The following is an 18,731-nucleotide window of genomic DNA, read 5'->3' as shown; positions in this document are numbered from 1 at the left end:
ACACTGGTTATCTTTTGCTGATTTTGACCATCTCTATCTCGTGTCTCTTCTGGCTTTGATTCTGTGATTGAAATACTATGACATTTTATTAGAACACTTAAGCTTTGGTTTTATTTTTCAACTTCAGAGCTTTTATTTTATTTTTTTAATATAGTAAACTACCATTTCTGCCTATGAAAGTTGAAAATGCTGACATATCTATCCATAGAAGACGGAAATTATCATTTGTACCCATAAAAAATGGCTTTTGCAAGCAAAATTATCCAAATCCTAAAAAATTAATTAAAATTACCAAACTACCCTTCTCTCCACTACTACCACCATCGTCTCTCCCCCCTTTCTCTCTCTGATCTCTCAATGTTCTCAGCTCCTCCAATCCCAAACTCTACCACCACTCTCCTCCCCAACTACCACCATCACTGCTACCATTACCATCATCACCACCTCCATCACCACCTTTCTTCCTCCCTCTACCTCTTTAACTCTGATCTCAACTGTAGGCTCTACTTCTCCCTCACCTTCCACCTCTTCTGAAACACCAACCACATTGCCTCCTCCCCTACCAGCTTTGAAAAGAGTTGGGAGAGCTTGAAGGAAACTATTAACCAACAAAGACTAAGTCACTGCAAATTTCAAGCAATTGGTGCAAGAAGAAGACCCATCACCCTTCTTATCCACCTCATCACCATTCACATTCACATTCTCATTATCACTCACTAAGTTCTATGAGAAAATACCCAAGAAAGCCTACAACGGAACCTTCATTGATAACCCTCTCTTCTTCTTTACATCGCAGATATGAAATTCACCACCTTGCTTCACTTGGACTATCAAACAAACACCTTTCGTGCCCTTATTCATGTGCCCTGACAGGAAGCAATGCTTAAGATCCTTTGCAGCTTTTTGAATACTCACTTTCAAAGGGGATAGTGATTCCTTCACAACCTGAATGAAATTGAAGAAGGACTCAACTGGGTGGTCCTAGATACCATTTTTCAATGAACCCTTGAAAAAGTCACAGCCTTTGAGTGTGTGCAGAGAAAATCCAATCCGGTTCTCTAGAACCCGATCCGAATCGTCGAATGTTGGAAGCAAAGATGCGTACTGCAGAAGCCTCTTCACACACTCTATGAATTCTGTTAGGGCTTCTTTTCGTCATAGACAAAGGCTGAGCAAGGATGGAACAATCAAAGATGGGAAGAGCCACAAGGATTTGATCAACCCTCTTGGCAACAACCACCTCCAATGGACTATCAACAACCATTCTGTGATGCATATCAAGGCAATGGTTATGCTGGACCTTTTCGTGACAATCAACGGCCACCACACTATACCTATGATCCCCCTCTTCAACATAACTTTAGACCACCATACTCACAAGTCCCTTTCTACCAGTCACCCCCACATGACCCTAATCCTTATCCACCAAACTAACCACCATATAAGCCGTACTTAAAATCACTACCTCAATATACACCATCTCTATATCCTTCTTAAGAGGAACCACCTTCCTACCATGCACCTTTTCTCTAAAATAATGAACCATCCTATCCACCCCAAACCTCCATGGAGAACACACTTACCCCTCTCTCACTAATCTAACCTCTACTCTCCTCTACCCCCAATAGTCAATTCTGAAGCTCTAGTGCACTTCTTTTTCAATCACAAAATGATCTCTTCATCCCATCACCACCATCCATGGAAGAGCACCCACATCCATCAATCCAAGAGCAACACGATCCCCATGATACTATTGACATGGAACAAGAGAAAAGGGATCGTCCTAGGGACATAATGGATCGGTTACACGCGGCCTTATTTCCAGAGAAGCAAGAGGAGACCCAAAAGGTAGAGATAGTAAAGACCCTTGAAGATGAAGGAGTAGATGAAGGGAGTTGTCATGGGAAGGAAATCATTAAGGAGGAGTACGATTTTATGCTAAAACAATTGGACAAAGCCGCAATAGTTAAAGAGGAAGTGGTTGAAGACTTAGGAGATGCGGAACCTCCAATTGAACCTCAAGTCATGGAGCCTCCTTCCAAGATGGTTACATTTGATGTTGCGGAGGGTGTACAACCTCCAAGGCATATCATGGTTGAAGACTTGGAAGAGGTTGATCAAGAGATGGAGATTAAAGAAGAAGAAGCATAACCTCCCATGCCCTTGGTGGGCAATGAAGAAGAGATTGAAGTAGAAGAAAGCTCCCAAGAGGAAGAGGTTGATATTAAAGAAGCTTGCAAAGAGATGGAAGTTGTCAAAGAAGAGCACAAGGGAGTGGAGCTTGCAAGTTCATTAGAAACACCTCTCCCAAGGCCATTACCGTCCAACACAACATTCAAGTGGGTAAAATTCTTATCCTTAACTTTTATTTTCCCACTTGAATATAGGCTACTAGAGACGGATGGTCAACTTAGAGCTCTTTGTGGCTTTAAGAGTAAGAGGGAGATAGTTAGTGGGAAGAGTTGTTGATGCGTGAGCATCTTGTCTATCTTTTCCTAGTGAATTTGTACTTAAATTGCTGAGTTTAATTAAGAATTAATCATATTTTAGCCACTATAGATGCTATTTTAAGTTTTGTGCAAATTTATTTATTTTAGGTAGCATTCAGATGGATTGGATGAAGTTTCTGTAGAGAAAGAGAAGAAACCAAGGAGATGACCAGCGAGAAGCGACGCGGACGCATGACTCACGTGTCCGCGCGAAATTGAGAAAATCACAGCGACGCGAACGCGTGCCTGACGCGTTCGCATAGGCGAATCGCACGCGTTGCAAGGAAAAACGCTGGATGACGCGAACGCATGGACGGCGCGGTCGCATCACGTGTGCGATCTGCAGATTTTACAGAAATCGCTGGCATGGATTTTGGGCCACATTTTGACCCAGTTTTCAGCCCAGGAAGCACAGATTAGAAGCTGCAGAATGGACAATTCAAGTGGTCCCCACACATCAACTGAAGATCTGTTAATTAATTCGAATTTAAATTCAAATCTTATCTTTTAGGAAAAGATATTATTATTAATTTTAGATAAATTAGATTTATTAGGATTAGTTATAAATAGGAACTCTGTACATTTAGACACGATACAATTTTACCACAATCCTTATTTTCTACTCTGAACCATGAGCAACTAATCCTCCATTGTTAAGGTTAGGAGCTCTGTCTATTTTCATGGATTGATTCGTTTGATCTTTTTAATTTAATTCATGTCTTGATTTATATTTCAATAATTGTTTTCGTTCTTTATTCTATGAACATTGGATGGAACGGAAGTATGACCCATGTTCTAATTGAGTTCTCGTAAAACTTGGAAAAGCTCTTTACTTGAACAACAGCTTGAAAACACATTATACTAAATTTTTAATTGTTTGTATTTAATGAGATACGTGACATATAATCCCCTTATTTGTGGCTAATTAAGGTTCTTTTGGCATATAAACTAGAAATTGATCATCACCCTCTAATTGGAATTAATTGACCAAGGAATTGGCAATTAATGAATTTTAGAGGAGACTAGGAAGGTCTAAGGAATTAGGGTCTAGTCACATATAGTTTGCAATGAAATTAAATCTTGCATGATTAAATTAATTAGTAATAAAAGTTAATCCGGAAATTAGATAACTCTGAGGCCTTAACTGTTTTCTCAATATTTTATTCCCAACTTATTTATTTGTCTACCCTTTCTATATTCTGAGTTCGAATTTAAATCTTTTGAATATCTCAAAACCCTTTTTTGCTTGCCTAACTAATCCTATCAAATGCTATTGTTGCTTGATCCATCAATCCTCGTGGGATCGACCCTTACTCACGTAAGGTATTACTTGGTACGACCCGGTGCACTTGCCGGTTAGTAAGTGTGGTTGTAAAATACCGCATTAGTTGTCCTGCAAGGTTCAATATGGTTGCATGCTTCAAAAGTGTAAGGATTGGTGTAGAACTCGAATGAATGGGTCTGGAAAGCTGTTTGGATGCCTTAGTGAGAATTCGGATTGCTTACCACCCGGATAGAACCATGATGATCCACTCGAAGACGGGTGTAGAAACAAGATTTGGGATCTGAAAATATATGAGGATCAATTTTGGGAGCTCAAAGCTTGTGAAGAACTCCATCAAAGCTTGAGGAATTTACTTGGTATTGATAGGACTTATTGGAAGTCCAAGCATTGGTGGAAGTTTCAAGATGAGTTCAAGCACAAGCCACCATGACAAGGAACTCACCAAATGTCCAACTTAAGGACTTTAACTAAAAGTGCTAGGTGGGAGACAACCCACCATGGTATATTCTTTCCTTTTTGTTCTTATTTTTATTTTATTTTATTTTTATTCGTGTTCATTCATAATTTCTGCATAGTCATCTGCATTTTGCATTTTGCATTCAGATTGAAAAAAAAAAAGAAAAGTGGCAGAAAGTTACGTGGGAGCAATGAAAAAAGTGTGCCAATCGCACAAGCACCACCACGGTGCACGCGTCCCTCACACGTGCGCGTCATTTTGAACATTTGTCACTTCACGCGTATGCGTCAATGACGCGCACGCGTGACCTAGGAAAATCGGCGTAAAGAGGTGTCAGGGTGAAAGTTGTGCTGGCCTAGTGCAGGCACTGTGCCCAAGGCACAAATTCACCCACGCGGACGCGTCCCTGACACGTGTGCGCCATTTTTAAATTCTGACCACTCACGCATACGCGTCAATGACGCGCACGTGTCATATGCTATTTTGGCACACACCCCAATACAAACAGAGAGTTGTGCGAGCGCCACGATGCCCTCGCGCAAGTAGCACAAGCTCGGTCACGCGTACGCCGACGCGTCATTTTCCCATTTGCGCGACCCACGTGTACGCGTGGACCATGCGTGCGCGTCGTATGCGCAATACCTCCAAAGCCCTGCGTAGCCCTGTTTACTTATCTTATCTTTTCTTTTCTAATCCTAATTTCTTCTATCTATTCTTCTTTCTTCTTTCTTTTTTACTTCATCTCTTTAACTTCTCATCCTTCTTCTCTTTCATTCTATTTTACTTAATTTATCTGCATACTTTCATTCATTGCATTTTAATTTTGTGTATATTTTTATTTTCTTTTCTAAATTTATTATTTTACCATTGGTGTTAAATGTTCTTATTCAACTGTTGTATCTTTTTGGTATTATTTTGGTGCTCAGTGACTTATTTTACATTGTTGGGTGACATTATTTATCTGTCAATGCCAATCTTTTATGATACCTATGTTCTTTTTGCATTGACATGAATTTATATTGTCTCTCATTACCCACACTCCTCCCCTTTGTTGCAAATTTTGCACCACTGGTATGCTGATGAGCGGATAATTTATACGCTTTTTGGCATTGTTTTTAGGTAGTTTTTAGTAAGTTTAAGCTACTTTTAGGGATGTTTTCATTAGTTTTTATGCTAAATTCACATTTCTGGACTTTACTATGAGTTTGTGTGTTTTTCTGTGATTTCAGGTAAATTCTGACTGAAATTGAGGGATTTGAGCAAAACTCTGAAAAAGGCTGACAAAAGGACTGCTGATGCTGTTGGAATCTGACCTCCCTGCACTCGAAATGGATTTTCTGGAGCTACAGAACTCCAATTGGCGCGCTCTCAACGGCGTTGGAAAGTAGACATCCAGGGCTTTCCAGCAATATATAATAGTTCATACTTTATTCGGAAATTGACGACGTAACTTGGCGTTGAACGCCAAGTTCATGCTGCTGTCTGGAGTTAAACGCCAGAAAAACGTCATGATCCGGAGTTGAACGCCCAAAACACGTCATAACTCGGAGTTCAACTCCAAGAGAAGCCTCAGCTCGTGGATTGATCAAGCTCAGCCCAAGCATACACCAAGTGGGCCCCGGAAGTGGATTTATGCATCAAATACTTACTCATGTAAACCCTAGGAGCTAGTTTATTATAAATAGAACATTTAACTATTGTATTAGATGTCTTTTTGACCACGTTACATCTTTGGTCTCAGTTTTGTTTTATTCTTCATCCTAAGAGGCTATTGATCACGTTTTAGGGGGCTGGCCATTCGGCCATGCCTGAACCTTTTACTTATGTATTTTCAACGGTGGAGTTTCTGCACACCATAGATTAAGGGTGTGGAGCTCTGCTGTACCTCAAGTATTAATGCAGTTCTATTTTCTTTTATTCAATTCTCTCTTATTCTTATTCCAAGATATTCATTCGTACCCAAGAACATGATGAATGTGATGATTAGATAACCCTCATTATCATTCTCACTTATGAACGCACGTGATTGACAACCACTTCCGTTCTACATGCAACAGAGCTTGAATGTGTATCTCTTAGATTCCCCAACAGAATCTTTGTGGTATAAGTTAGATAGATGGCGGCATTCATGAGGATCCGGAAAGTCTAAACCTTGTCTATGGTATTCCGAGTAGGATTCTAGGATTGAATGACTGTGACGAGCTTCAAACTCCTGAAGGCTGGGCGTGATGACAAGCGCAAAAGAATCAATGGATTCTATTCCAACCTGATTGAGAACCGACAGATGATTAGCCATGCGAGTGACAGCCGCAGAGGACCATTTTCACTGAGAGGATGGGATGTAGCCACTGACAACGGTGATGCCCTACATACAGCTTGCCATGGAAAGGAGTAAGAAGGATTGAAGGGAGAGCGAGTAGTGAAGTAGAGTTTCAAGAGGAGCACAGCATCTCCATATGCCTATCTGAAATTCCCACTATTAATTTACATAAGTATTTCTATCCCTTTTATTTTCTTTTTATATTTGATTTTCTAAATTCCATAATTTTATCCTGCCTAACTGAGATTTACAAGATGACCATAGCTTGCTACATACCAACAATCTCTGTGGGATCGACCCTTACTCACGTAAGGTTTATTACTTGGACGACCCAGTACACTTGCTGGTTAGTTGAACGGAGTTGTGAATTCAACCAGTGCCATAATAATGATTTCTCTCAAAATAGTTAGAACATGGATCACAATTTCGTCCACCAAGTTTTTGGCGCCGTTGCCGGGGAACAATCAATTTCGAACAACAATTCAAACAATTGTTTCCAACCCACAATGGTGCCAAGTTTTTAATCCGGTAACAACACCAAGTTTTTGGCGCCGTTGCCGGGGATTGTTCGAGTATGGACAACTGACGGTTCATCTTTTTGCTCAGATTAGGTAATTTTCTTTTCAAAAAGTTTTCTAAAATCTTTCAAAAATATTTTTTTATTATTTTCATTTTTTTAATATAATTTTCGAAAAAAAATAATTAAAATGCTAAAAAATCATAAAATCATAAAAAACCAAAAATATTTTGTGTTTCTTGTTTGAGTCTTGAGTCAATTTTTAAGTTTGGTGTCAATTGCATGCTTTAAAAATTTTTCTTGCATTTTTTTCGAAAAATCCATGCATTCATAGTGTTCTTCATGATCTTCAAGTTGTTCTTGATAAGTCCTCTTGTTTGATCTTGATGTTTTCTTGTTTTGTGTTGTTTGTTGTTTTTCATATGCATTTTTCGTTTGTTAGAGTCCATGCATTAAAGATTTCTAAGTTTGGTGTCTTGCATGTTTTCTTTGCATCAAAAATTTTTCAAAAATATGTTCTTGATGTTCATCATGATCTTCAAAGTGTTCTTGGTGTTCATCTTGACATTCATAGTGTTCTTGCATGCATCTTGTGTTTTGATCCAAAATTTTTATGTTTTGGGTCATGTTTGTGTTTTTCTCTCTCCTCATTAAAAATTCAAAAATCAAAAAAATATCTTTTCCTTATTTCCCTCCAAATTTTCGAAATTTTGGTTTGACTTGGTCAAAAAAATTTTCAAAATTAGTTATTTCTTACAAGTCAAGTCAAAATTTCAATTTTAAAAATCTTATCTTTTCAAAATCTTTTTCAAAAATCATATCTTTTCCATTTTTTCTTATTTTTCGAAAATTTCAAAAATAATTTTTTCAAAATATTTTCAAAAATCTTTTTCTTATCTTTATATCATATTTTCGAAAATTAGCTAAACAATTAATGTGATTGGTTCAAAAATTTGAAGTTTGTTACTTTCTTGTTAAGAAAGGTTCAATCTTTAAATTCTAGAATCTTATCTTGTAGTTTCTTGTTAGTTAAGTCATTTTAAAAATTAAATCTTTTTCAAAATATCTTTTTCTTAAAACTTTTATCTTATCCTTTTTAAAAATTTTATATTTTTCAAAATTTGATTTCAAAATATCTTAACCAACTTCTTTTCCTCTTATCTTCTTAAAATTTGATTTTAAATTCTTTTTTTCAATCAACTAACTAACTTTTTGTTTGTCTCTTATCTTTTTCAAAACCACCTAACTACTTCTCCCTCTTCTATTTTCGAAAATATCTCTCTCTTTTTTCAAAAATTATTTTTAATTAACTAATTGTTTCATGTTTTAATTTTAATTACAATTTATCTCTAATTTTCGAAAATCACTAACCCCTTTTCAAAATTATTTTCGAAATTCTCTTTCTCTTTTCTTCTTCTATTTAATTATTTAATTACTAACACTTCTCTTCACCTCTCTTCATCCAAAAAAATCCAAATCTCCTTCTTCATTCTTCTACCCCTTTCTTCTTCTACTAACATAAAGGAATCTCTATACTGTGACATAGAGGATTCCTCTTCTTTTCTTGTTTTTTTCTCTTTCATATGAGCAGGAACAAGGATAAAGGCACTCTTGTTGAAATTGATCCAGAACCTGAAAGGACTCTGAAAAGAAAATTAAGAGAAGCTAAATTAAATTATTCTAAAGGTAACCTTTCAGAAACATTAGAACAAGAGAAGGAAATGGCAGCCGAAAATAATAATAATGCAAGGAGAATGCTTGGTGACTTCACAAAGCCAACGTCCAAGTTTGATGGAAGAAGCATCTCCATTCCTGCCATTGGAGCCAACAACTTTGAGCTGAAACCTCAGTTAGTTGCTTTAATGCAACAGAACTGCAAGTTTTATGGACTTCCATCTGAAGATCCCTATCAGTTTTTAACTGAGTTCTAGCAGATCTGTGAGACTGTAAAGACGAATGGAGTTGATCCTGAAGTCTACAGACTCATGCTTTTCCCTTTTGCTGTAAGAGACAGAGCTAGAGTATGGTTGGATTCACAACCCAAGGATAGCCTGGACTCATGGGATAAGCTGGTCACAGCTTTCTTGGATAAATTCTTTCCTCCTCAAAAGCTGAGCAAGCTGAGAGTGGATGTTCAAACCTTCAAACAAAAAGATGGTGAATCCCTCTATGAAGCTTGGGAAAGATACAAGCAGCTGACCAAAAGATGTCCATCTGACATGTTTTCAGAATGGACCATATTAGATATATTCTATTATGGTCTCTCTGAATTTTCGAAAATGTCATTGGACCATTCTGTAGGTGGATCTATTCACCTGAAGAAAACGCCTGAAGAGGCTCAAGAACTCAGTGATATGGTTGCAAACAACCAATTCATGTACACTTCTGAGAGGAATTCCGTGAATAATGGGATACCTTAGAAGAAAGGAGTTCTTGAAATTGATGCTCTGAATGCCATATTTGCTCAAAACAAAGTGTTGACTCAATAGGTCAACATGATCTCTCAAAATCTGAATGGATGGCAACATGCATCCAACAGTACTAGAGAGATAGCTTCTGAAGAAGCTTATGATCCTGAGAACCCTGCCATGGCAGAGGTTAATTACATGGGTGAACCTTATGGAAACACCTATAACTCATCATGGAGAAATCATCCAAATTTCTCATGGAAGGATCAACAAAAACCTCAACAAGGTTTTAACAATGGTGGACGCAACAGGCTGGGCAATAGCAAGCCATATCCATCATCTTCTCAGCAACAGACAGAGAATTCTGAACAAAACACTTCTAATTTAGCCAATGTAGTCTCTGATCTGTCAAAGGCCACTTTCAGTTTCATGAGTGAAACAAGATCCTCCATTAGAAATCTGGAGGCACAAGTGGGCCAGCTGAGTAAGAAAGTCATTGAAACTCCTCCCAGTACTCTCCCAAGCAATACAGAAGAGAATCCAAAAGGAGAGTGCAAAGCCATTGACATAGTCAATATGGCCGAATGCACAAGGGAGGAGGAGGACGAAAATCCTAGTGAGGAAGACCTCCTGGGACGTCCCTCAAGCAAGAAGGAATCTCCTATTAAGGATCCAAAGGAATCTGAGGCTCATACAGAGACCATAGAGATTCCCTTAAATCTCCTTCTGCCATTCATGAGCTCTGAAGACTATTCTTCCTCAGAAGAGGATGAAGATGTAACTGGAGAGCAAGTTGCTCAATATTTAGGAGCTATCATGAAGCTGAATGCCAAGTTGTTTGGTAATGAGACTTGGGAAAGTGAATCTCCCTTGCTCATTAATGAACTGGATACTTGGATTCAGAAAATTCTACCTCAAAAGAAACAAGATCCTGGCAAGTTCTTAATACCTTGTACCATAGGCACCATGATCTTTGAAAAAGCTCTGTGTGACCTGGGGTCAGGGATAAATCTTATGCCACTCTCTGTAATGGAGAAGCTGGGGATCATTGAGGTACAACCTGCCTTGTTCTCATTACAACTGGCAGATAAGTCATTGAGACAAGCTTATGGAATAGTAGAGGACGTGTTAGTAAAGGTTGAAGGCCTTTACATCCCTGCTGATTTCATCATCTTAGACACTAGGAAGGAAGAGGATGATTGCATCATCCTTGGAAGACCTTTCCTAGCCACAGCAAGAGCTGTGATAGATGTCAACAGAGGTGAGTTAGTCCTTCAATTGAATGGAGACTACCTTGTGTTTAAGGCACATGGCCATCCCTCTGTGACAAAAGAGAGTAAGCATGAAGAGCTTCTCTCAGTTCAGAGTCAAGAAGAACCCACACAGTCAAACTCTAAGTTTGGTGTTGTGAGGCCACAACCAAACTCTAAGTTTGGTGTTAAGATCCCATATCCAAACTCTAAGTTTGGTGTGGACAACTATACAACATTGACCTGATCACCTTGTGGCTCCATGAGAGCCACTGTCAAGCTATTGACATTAAAGAAGCGCTTGTTGGGAGGCAACCCAATTTTATTTATCTAATTTTATGTTATTCTATTTTATTGTTATTTTGTGTTTTATTAGGTACATGATCATGAAGAGTCACGAAAAAATCATAAAAATTAAAAACAGAATCAAAAACAGCAGAAGAAAAAATTTTCACCCTGGAGGACGCACGGGCTGGCGTTCAACGCCAGTAAGATGCATCTGGCTGGCGTTCAACGCCAGAACAGAGCACCATTCTGGCGCTGAACACCAGAAACAAGCAACATTCTGGCGCTGAACGCCAGGAATGTGCCCAGAGAGGAAAAACTGGCGCTGAACGCCAGTAACAAGCATGAAACTGGCATTCAACGCCAGAAACATGCATTACATGGGCGTTGAACGCCCAGAACATGCACCAATGGGCGTTTGAACGCCAGAATGATGCATGAAGGCATTTTATATGCCTATATGGTGAAGGAATGGTATTTCTTTACACCTCAGGATCCTGTGGACCCCACAGGATCACCTCAGGATCTGTGGACCCCACAGGATCCCCACCTACCATATTCCCACCTTACCTTTTAATCCTAATCACACTCTCCTAATCTAAAATCACTCTTCCCAATGTCACACTTCCCAACACCTTTCACCAATCACCTCAACTCCTCTTCCCAATTACCCCATTCACCACTCACATCCACCCACTCTTCCCCATAAACCCCACCTACCTTCAAAAAATTCAAACCAATTTCCCTCCCATTCCCACCCAAATTGGCCGAACACCCACCCTCCCCTCTCCCTATATATACCCTTCCCTTTTACTTCATTTTCACACAACACAACCCTTTCTTCTCCCACATAGCCGAACCTACCTCTCTCCCTCTCTACCATATTTTCTTCTTCTTCTACTCTTCTTTTCTTTTTTGCTCGAGGACGAGCAAAATTTTAAGTTTGGTGTGGTAAAAAGCATAAGCTTTTTGTTTTTCCATTACCATCAATGGCACCTAAGGCCGGAGTATCCTCTAGAAAAGGGAAAGGGAAGACAAAAGCTTCCATCTCCGAGTCATGGGAGATGGAAAGATTCATCTCCAAGAGCCATCAAGACCACTTCTATGATGTTGTGGCAAAGAAGAAGGTGATCCCTGAGGTCCCTTTCAAGGTCAAAAAGAATGAGTATCCGGAGATCCGACATGAAGTTCAAAGAAGAGGTTGGGAAGTCTTAACCAACCCCATGCAACAAGTCGGAATCTTAATGGTTCAAGAGTTCTATGCCAATGCATGGATCACTAGGAACCATGACCAAGGTATGAACCCAAGTCCAAAGAATTATCTCACAATGGTTAGGGGGAAATACTTGGATTTCAGTTCGAAAAATGTAAGGCTGGCATTCCACTTGCCTATGATGCAAGGTGATGAACGCCCCTACACTAGAAGGGTCAACTTTGATCAAAGGTTGGACCAAGTCCTTATGGACATTTGTGTGGAAGGAGCTCAATGGAAGAGAGACTCCAAAGGCAAGCCAGTCCAACTAAGAAGACTGGACCTCAAGCCTATAGCTAGAGGATGGTTGGAGTTCATTCAACGCTCCATCATTCCTACTAGCAACCGATCTGAAGTTACTGTGGATCGGGCCATCATGATTCATAGCATCATGATTGGAGAGGAAGTAGAAGTTCATGAGGTCATCTCCAATGAAATCTACAAAATAGCCGACAAGCCCTCACCTATGGCACGGCTAGCTTTTCCTCACCTTATTTGCCATCTATGTTACTCGGCTGGAGTTATCATAGAAGGAGATATCTCCATTGAAGAAGACAAGCCCATCACCAAGAAGAGGATGGAGCAAGCAAGAGAAGCTCCTCACGGTTTTCAAGAGGTGCATGAGGAAGTTCATCATCAAAAAATCCCTGAGATGCCTCAAGGGATGCACTTTCCTCCAAACAACTATTGGGAGCAACTCAACACTTCCTTAGAAGGTTTGAGCCACAATGTGGAACAATTAAGGGTGGAACATCATGAGCACTCCATCATTCTCCAAGAAATAAGAGAAGATCAAAGAGCAATGAGGGAGGAGCAACAAAGGCAAGGAAGGGACATAGAAGAGCTAAAGAACATCATTGGTCCTTCAAGAAGAAGACGCCACTAAAGGTGGATTCATTCCTTGTTCTTTATTTCTTTCTGTTTTTCGGTTTTTATATTGTGTTTATCTATGTTTTGTGTCTTTATTTCATGATCATTAGTATGTAACCATGCCTTAATGCTATGAATAAAATCCATTACTCCTTCACCTCTCTTAAAAGAAAAATGTTTTAATTCAAAAGAACAAGAAGTACATAAATTTCAAAAATAGCTCTTGAATTTAGTTTAATTATATTGATGTGGTGACAATACTTTTTGTTTTTTGAATGAATGCTTGAACAGTGCATATGTCTTTTGATCTTGTTGTTTATGAATGTTAAAATTGTTGGCTCTTGAAAGAATGATGAACAAAGAAAAATGTTATTGATGATCTGAAAAATCATGAAATTGATTCTTGAAGCAAGAAAAAGCAGTGAAGAAGAAGAAGCATTCGAAAAAAAAAAGAGTATATAGAAAAAGAAGGAGCAGTAGAAAAAGCCAATAGCCCTTAAAACCAAAAGGCAAGGGTAAAAAGGATCCAAGGCTTTGAGCATCAATGGATAGGAGGGCCCAAGGAAATAAAATCCAGGCCTAAGCGGCTAAATCAAGCTGTCCCTAACCATGTGCTTGTGTCATGAAGGTCCAAGTAAAAAGCTTGAGACTAAGTGGTTAAAGTCGTGATCCAAGGCAAAAGAGTGTGCTTAAGAGCTCTGGACACCACTAACTGGGGACTTTAGCAAAGCTAAGTCACAATCTGAAAAGGTTCACCCAGTTATGTGTCTGTGGCATTTATGTATCCGGTGGTAATACTGGAAAACAAAGTGCTTAGGGCCACAGCCAAGACTCATAAGTAGCTGTGTTCAAGAATCAACATACTTAACTAGGAGAATCAATAACACTATCCGAAATTCTAAGTTCCTAGAGAAGCCAATCATTCTAAACTTCAAAGGAAAAAGTGAGATGCCAAAACTGTTCAAAAGCAAAAAGCTACAAGTCCCGCTCATCTAATTATAATTAATATTCATTGATATTCTGAAATTTATAGTATATTCTCTTCTTTTTATCCTAATTGATTTTCAGTTGCTTAAGGACAAGCAACAATTTAAGTTTGGTGTTGTGATGAGCGGATAATTTATACGCTTTTTGGCATTGTTTTTAGGTAGTTTTTAGTAAGTTTAAGCTACTTTTAGGGATGTTTTCATTAGTTTTTATGCTAAATTCACATTTCTGGACTTTACTATAAGTTTGTGTGTTTTTCTGTGATTTCAGGTATTTTCTGGCTGAAATTGAGGGATCTGAGCAAAAATCTTATCCAGAGACTCAAAAGGACTGCAGATGCTGTTGGATTCTGACCTCCCTGCACTCGAAGTGGATTTTCTGGAGCTACAGAAGCCCAATTGGCGCGCTCTCAACGGCGTTGGAAAGTAGACATCCTGGGATTTCCAGCAATATATGATAGTCCATACTTTGCCCAAGATTTGATGGCCCAAACCGGCGTTCAAAGTCACCTCAAGAAATTCCAGCGTTAAACGCCGGAACTGGCACCTAAATGGGAGTTAAACGCCCAAACTGGCATAAAAGCTGGCGTTTAACTCCAAGGAGAGTCTCTACACGAAAATGCTTCATTGCTCAGCCCAAGCACACACCAAGTGGGCCCGGAAGCGGATTTTTATGTCATTTACTCATCTCTGTACACCCTAGGCTACTAGTTTTCTATAAGTAGGACCTTTTACTATTGTATTTTTATCTAGGAATCTTTGGATTGTTTTTGATCCTTTGATCATCTTTGGACATCTAGTTCTTAGATCATTTGGGAGGCTGGCCATTCGGCCATGCCTAGACCTTGTTCTTATGTATTTTCAACGGTGGAGTTTCTACACACCATAGATTAAGGTGTGGAGCTCTGCTGTACCTCGAGTATTAATGCAATTACTATTGTTCTTCCATTCAATTCCGCTTGTTCTTTGTCTAAGATATCACTTGTTCTTCAACTTGATGAATGTGATGATCCGTGACACTCATCATCATTCTCACTCATGAACAAGGTGACTGACAACCATTCTTGTTCTACAAGCAATCAAGGCTCTAGTGAATATCTCTTGGATTCTTTAATCGGAGTCTTCGTGGTATAGGCAGGACCTGATGGCGGCATTCAAGAGAATCCGGAAGGTCTAACCTTGTCTGTGGTATTCTGAGTAGGATTTAATGATTGAATGACTGTGACGTGCTTCAAACTCCTAGCAGGCGGGGCGTTAGTGACAGACGCAAAAGTATCAATGGATATTATTCCGGCCTGACCGAGAACCGACAGCTGAATTCCGCTATGCCGTGACAGGGCATATGCCAATCGCTTTCACTGAGAGGATGGGAGGTAGCCACTGACAATGGTGAAACCCTACACGAGCTTGCCATGGAAAGGAGTAAGAAGGATTGGATGAAGACAGTAGGAAAGCAGAGAGACGGAAGGGAAGGCATCTTCATGCGCTTATCTGAAGTTCCTACCAATGAATTACATAAGTATCTCTATCTTTATCTTTTATGTTATTTTCGTTCATCATCATATCCATTTGAGTCTGCCTGACTAAGATTTACAAGATGACCATAGCTTGCTTCATAGTAACAATCTCCGTGGGATCGACCCTTACTCACGTAAGGTATTACTTGGACGACCCAGTGCACTTGCTGGTTAGTTGTGCGAAGTTGTGTAATGCCATGGAATTGAGCCACCAAGTTTTTGGAGTTCATGACCGGGGATTATGAGAGTTGTGAAAAGTATTGTTCACAATTTCGCGCACCAAGTTTTTGGCGCCGTTGCCGGGGATTGTTCAAGTTTTGAGCAAGCTTTTGGTAACAAAGCCAAGGATTGTTCGTGTATGGACAACTGACGGTTCATCTTGTTGCTTAGATTAGGTATTTTTTTTTCGAAATTCTTGAAGGTGAATCCTAGAGTTTCATGATGATTTGTTGAGATCTGGCTGGCTGAGAAGCCATGTCTAATCTCATTGGACCGAGGTTTCAACTTATCATCACAAGAGCTTGATGATTTTTATCAATCTTGCTTTTGGAGCAGTGATCTGCTAAGGCTTGGCTGGCCTTTGGCCATGTCTAGTGTTTTGGACCGAAGCTTTCTTTGAAAGCTTGGCTGGCTGTGAAGCCATGTCTAATTCCTGGACCGGAGTCTTAGACTAGCATTGCACTGATTCCTGGAATTCTCATTAAGAATTTTGATATCTTTTTCCACCTAATTTTCGAAAAAAAAAACACAAAAAAATCACAAAATCATAAAAACCAAAAATATTTGATGTTTCTTGCTTAAGTCTAGTGTCTCATCTTAAGTTTGGTGTCAATTGCATGCATTCATTCATGTGTCTTAAGGATCTTCAAGTAATTCTTGATGATTTCTTACTCTGATCTTTGAATTCTTTTGGCTTGAGTGTTTATGCGTCTCATATAGTGTCAGTAATATACAAACTGCTAAGTTTGGTGTCTTGCATGCATTGTTATTTGATTCTTGTAGCATTTTGATTATTAAAAAATCCAAAAATATTTTTTAATTTGTGTCTTTTCAAGTCAATAATACAAAGAATTGAAGATTCAAAACATACTGCAGAGGAATTATACAGAAAAAGCTGGGCGTTCAAAACGCCCAGTGAAGAAGGACAGACTGGCGTTTAAACGCCAGCCAGGGTACCTGGTTGGGCGTTTAACGCCCAAAAAGGGTGCATTTTGGGCGTTAAACGCCAGAATGTATACCATTCTGGGCGTTTAACGCCAGGATGGTGCTAGGGGAAGATTTTAATTTTCAAAATCAATTTTTTTTTCAAGTTTTCAAAGTTTTTCAAAATCAAATCTTTTTTTTTCAAATCAAATCTTTTCAATCAAATGTTTTCAAAAATCAATTTCTTTCCTTTTTTTCCAAAGATACTTACTAACAATTAATGATTTGATTGAACATCTCAAATTTGTTGCCTTTTTCTGTTGAGAAAGGTTTAATGTTTGAATCATATCTTTTCTTGTTAGGCAAGTCACTAATTTTCAAAATCAAATCTTTTAAAATTGTTTTCAAAACATATCTTTTAAAATTTTTTTCAAATCATATCTTCTCAATCACATCTCTTTAAAACTAATCATATCTTCTTAACCTCATCTTTTTCAAAATAATTTTCAATCAAATCTTTTTTATTTCTAATTTCAATTCCTTTTTCAAAAATCACTTGATTTCTTTCTTACTTTTATTTTCGAAAATCAATTAAGTGTTTTTCAAAATGTTTTCAAAATCTTTTTAATTGAATTTTCGAAAATCTTCTTCCTCTCCTCCCACATCCTTCTATTTATGGAGTACTACTCCTTCTTAATGCACAATTCGAACTCTATCTAATCAAGTTCGAATTCTTCTACTTCCTTCTTCTACTTTTCTTTTCCTCTGACACTTCAAGGAATCTCTATACTGTGACATAGAGGATTCCACATTTTCTTGTTCCCTTCTCTTTCTTATGAGCAGGAGCAGAGACAAAGGCATTCTTGTTGAAGCTGACCCTGAACACTGAGAGAACCTTGAAGCGAAAGCTAAGAGAAGCCAAGGCACAACTCTCTTTAGAGGACCTGACCGAATTCTTCAAAGAAGAAGAACACATGGCAGCCGAAAACAACAACAATGCCAACAATGCAAGGAAGGTGCTGGGTGACTTTACTGCACCTACTCCCAACTTCTATGGGAGAAGCATCTCTATCCCTGCCATTGGAGCAAACAACTTTGAGCTTAAGCCTCAATTAGTTTCTCTAATGCAACAGAATTGCAAATTCCATGGACTTCCAATGGAAGATCCTCATCAGTTTTTAGCTGAGTTCTTGCAAATCTGTGACACAGTCAAGACTAATGGGGTTGACCCTGAGGTCTACAGACTGATGCTATTCCCTTTTGCTGTAAGAGACAGAGCTAGAATATGGTTGGACTCACAACCTAAAGACAGCCTGGACTCTTGGGAAAAGCTAGTCAATGCCTTCTTGGCAAAGTTCTTTCCACCTCAAAAATGGAGTAAGCTTAGAGTGGAAGTCCAAACCTTCAGACAGAAGGATGGAGAATCCCTCTATGAAGCTTGGGAAAGATACAAACAATTAATCAGAAGATGTCCCTCAGACATGCTTTCTGAATGGAGCATCATAGGTATCTTCTATGATGGTCTATCTGAACTATCCAAGATGTCTTTGGATAGCTCTGCTGGAGGATCTCTTCATCTGAAGAAGACGCCTGCAAAGGCTCAAGAGCTAATTGAAATGGTTGCAAATAACCAATTCATGTACACTTCTGAAAGGAATCCTGTGAACAATGGGACTAATCAGAAGAAAGGAGTTCTTGAGATTGACACTCTGAATGCCATACTGGCTCAGAACAAGATATTGACTCAACAAGTCAATTTAATTTCTCAAAGTCTGTCTGGAATGCAAAATGCACCTGGCAGTACTAAGGAAGCTTCATCTGAGGAAGAAGCTTATGATCCTGAGAACCCTTCAATGGAAGAGGTGAATTACCTAGGAGAACCCTATGGAAACACCTATAATTCTTCATGGAGAAATCACCCAAATTTCTCATGGAAGAATCAAGAGAGACCT

General features: G+C 38.9%; 1 non-coding gene across 1 annotated transcript; it reads right to left on the bottom strand.

Annotated features, from left to right (window-relative positions):
- Positions 1–18,158: 18,158 nt before the first annotated feature.
- On the bottom strand, positions 18,159–18,266 carry LOC130978192 (small nucleolar RNA R71). The gene has a single exon (XR_009085848.1). It is a non-coding gene; the product is annotated as a small nucleolar RNA R71 (small nucleolar RNA).
- Between the last annotated feature and the right edge of the window lie 465 nt (positions 18,267–18,731).

Source organism: Arachis stenosperma, chromosome 4 (genome assembly GCF_014773155.1).
Source record: "Arachis stenosperma cultivar V10309 chromosome 4, arast.V10309.gnm1.PFL2, whole genome shotgun sequence".
NCBI classification, from domain to species: Eukaryota; Viridiplantae; Streptophyta; class Magnoliopsida; order Fabales; family Fabaceae; genus Arachis; species Arachis stenosperma.
Note: the sequence above shows the minus strand (reverse complement) of the source record. Positions and strands in the feature narration are given on the sequence as shown.